Source organism: Alligator sinensis, unplaced genomic scaffold, assembly GCF_000455745.1.
Source record: "Alligator sinensis unplaced genomic scaffold, ASM45574v1 scaffold322_1, whole genome shotgun sequence".
In the NCBI taxonomy this organism is placed as follows: domain Eukaryota; kingdom Metazoa; phylum Chordata; order Crocodylia; family Alligatoridae; genus Alligator; species Alligator sinensis.
In genome coordinates, this window is record NW_005842154.1 from 1313212 (window position 1) to 1316560 (window position 3349).

General features: G+C 55.6%; 1 protein-coding gene across 2 annotated transcripts in view; it reads right to left on the bottom strand.

Moving 5' to 3' along the window:
- PLEKHG5 (pleckstrin homology and RhoGEF domain containing G5) overlaps positions 1–3349 on the bottom strand; it is a 43503-nt gene that overhangs the window by 39868 nt on the left and 286 nt on the right. For both annotated transcript variants that reach the window (XM_025206402.1, XM_025206401.1), the window contains exon 2: positions 1347–1423. The gene's annotated coding sequence lies outside the window, so the exon portion shown is untranslated. The remainder of the gene's footprint in view (positions 1–1346; positions 1424–3349) is intronic.

Sequence of the window (3349 nt, forward strand, 5' to 3'; positions counted from 1 at the left end):
AGAGCGGGTGAGGATTTGGGCTTGGGGCTCCCTGCCATGCTGCTATCTTGCCCATGGGGCTGGCCGTGTCACCATGGTGAGGCACTCCCTGCCCGCCCAGCAGCAGCACAGAGTTGTGCCCCTCACTGCTTCTGGGCTGGCAGGGGGCACCTCAGCATAATAGTGCGCCCAGTGCGAGGCTCCTGGGGCAGGACAGCAGGGCGGGCAGCCCCAAGCCTGCAGCAGGCAGCCCACATCTGCCCCTGCCCCCCATGGGCTCTGCTCCGCTCTGCTCTGGCCATGCCACAGGGGGGAGGTGGGGAGTGGAGGCAGGAAGTGGACATGTGTCCCACCTTCCAGTTTGTAAAAGGTGGTCACCCTACCACATGGCCCCCTCCCTCTCCCCTGCTCCCACACACTGTTAAGGCCAGTCATATGTCAGCATCAGGCATTGCTGGGGAACTTGGGTCCCTGTACGCCAGGGGTGGGCAAAATGTGGCCTGTGGGCTGGATGCAGCCCGTCAGGCCATTCTATCTGGTCCGCGGGGCCTCTAAAAAATTTTAAAAATTAATATTTATCTGTCCCTGGCTGCCTGTCATGTGGCCCTTGATGGCTTACCAAAACTCAGTAAGTGGCCATCCGCTCAAAATAATTGCCTGCCCCTGCTGTATGCCCTTGCATCTACCTTATCAGTGGTCCTGGCACTGTGCTCAGCCTGCGCTTGCTGGGATCCTGCCACTCCCCTTATTGCTCTAGTAAAGGCAAAAGCAGCAGGAGGCCAGCTGGCCCCAGAATGGAGGCTCCCTGTGCCTCAGCTCCATGCAGAGGAAGAGTCCTTCTTGCAAGGAACATTCGAAGCCCAATAACTGACTTTAAACAACTGGCTTGGTAGCAGCCGGCACCTGTGGCAGCCTGGAAATGTGACTCTGCCAACAACCAGAAAAACCTTATGTGAGACCCACTGCAGCAGGAGGAAGGGGAGGGAAAGCCCTCATGCTCCTTTATCCCTCTTGCATCCCAACAGCCCTGCGATGCATGATGTCTCACCAGGCTCCCCATCGCACTGGCTGTGTCCATGGACAGCTACTTCCCTCAACACTACCACCAAGAACGCTCGAGCTCATTTAATATCCACTGAAAGCTCTGGCAGCCCCAAAGCTCTGTGCAGAAACCTCCAACAAGATAACCCAGAAGGTTTGGCCTTGCCAACTCCAAGGGTAGGCCTAGTCACAGAAAGTCCTAGAGCTAAGAACATTGTCTCCCTCCTCAATGAAACTCCTTATACCCAGCAAGCACTCCCCACTACCCCCTCCAAAAGTGCCACACCCTGAGCCCTCTCTCCCAAGCAAAGAAGCTGCAACCTTACCCTGACCGCTCTCCTTCTGTCAATGCAATCTAGGCTTTGGCAATGCAGAACCTTTTCCTCCGTTGCCGTCCGTTCATCTGGAGAAGAAGGAAGATGAAGTTAGCCATGCAGAGCTGGGCTGCAGAGGCAATCATCAGGCACCGCCAGGCGAGGCTTCTGATTGCTCCCTGGAAGGCCGCACTCCCTTTCAGGTGACAGTGCTCCCTCCCAGGTCTGCAACTCAGGAGCCAGCCAAGTCCAATACTCACAAGCGCCCTTTGGATAGCATCAGCTTTGGGGCACAACACCATTAAACCAGAGCTGGCACCCATGCACAGGAAATCTGTACCGCAGACGGAGTGTGCCAAAAACCCTGCTCCTGCTGCTCTGTTCCCTGCACCAGCAGTGCTGGCCTACAGGTGTCCTCTCTACACAGCAGAGCAGAGCTGGAGCAGCTGGCTGGGGCCTTGGATTGCACACAGTATGAAAACTGTTTCAGAGTTGGGACCTGTCTCCTGCCTGCTTAGCCCCTGGGGCTGGAGTTGTCAGTCATAAAACTGTAGGAACTCAGCAAGGAGCTGCCTAGTCTGACCAGTGCAAGAGCCCCTTCCCTGCCCCCTGGCCCTGGGGAAGCTGTGAGCATAGTGGTGGGGCTCTGAGGGCACAGAACTGTACCACTCACTCTATTTGGTGTCTTGGGTCCTGAGTCAGTAAAAGCCCTTAGCAAAGAAAGGGGAGCAAGGCTGTCTGGAGAGGGATTTGCCCTCTCCTGCCTAGAGATGGCCACCCCTTTGCCACAGGCATGTGCCTGGGAACCCTCAGTGATGGGGCCAGCCCAGTACAGACCCCATTCCTCAGCCCCCATGGGACCCACTAGCAGCAAGCTGATGATTAGCATTACTGCACAGCCATATTACTGCATAACTGTGGCATCCTGTGGAGACATGCAGTCAGGCACCCTCACCTGGCACTATCACTGCCATGTCAGGTGTCCATGCTGGCCCTGTCCTACAAATAGAAGCAGTCAGGCAAAGGAGGATTTGTCCAGTCCTTTCAGCCCCTGAAGTGGTTCTGGCTCAGCTCAGCAATGGGGGCAGAGAGATCTCCAAGAGGCTGAGTGCGAGACTTATTCCCCCTTTGTTCTTTCTGGATGCAATGCCCCTCTCAAGGTAACTGCAATCTCACTGCAGGCCAGGAACATCCTACCCTGCTCTGCAGTCACCCAGCAGGTCTCAGTGAAAGGTTGCCTCTGCATTACACACGGGTGCACCTGTTTTTGGTAGCACTAAGTACCACAAGGGCCAGTGCCACAGACCCCAGCACTGTCTGGGACTTGCACAAAGAAAGGGCAGCAAGGCATTGGCAAACACTGGAGCCCAGAGCAGGCTTTTAGCAGCTGTGCTGGGAAGTGCTGGAACAAAACTCCTATGGCTCAGTGCTGGAGCACAACCTCATGTAGGAAACCTCTGACCTCACTGCCAACTGCTCTGGAAGACTACAACTGGCTGAAGTGTTAAGGCTCTGATTATGCAGTGCAGAGATACCATAAACACAGAGCGTTTAAAAGGCCATTACCCTTAGCACTGACAGGTAGCTCAGAGCTATGGGTCCAGCCAACTGCAGCCCCTGGCTTCCTGAGAGCCAGCTCATGGCTGCTCGTCTTCACCCATCACTCTCAAGGTGACCAACAGGCCTTTTCAGAAGCCTTACAGACAGACCCTCTTCTAGTGAGAACAGAAAGGCCTGATCCAACAGCTGTGTCCAGCTCGGTTCGAAACCTACTTGCCACTTCTATCCACCCTCTCTCTTCCCTCATAGCACAGGAGGGGTCCTTGCATGGAGGAATCAGTAGCGTGATAGAAGGCAGCATGGCAGCCCTGGTAGCACTGGTTCAGGGTGCCCCAGAACTAAAACAAGTGAAGGCACAGGGGAGGTTTCCAAAGGCTGCTAGTGCCAAGAGCAGGTCAGAGCCCTCAGTTCTCAGGGGATCCAAACTGTGGATTTCACAACCAGCGCCCCGCCCC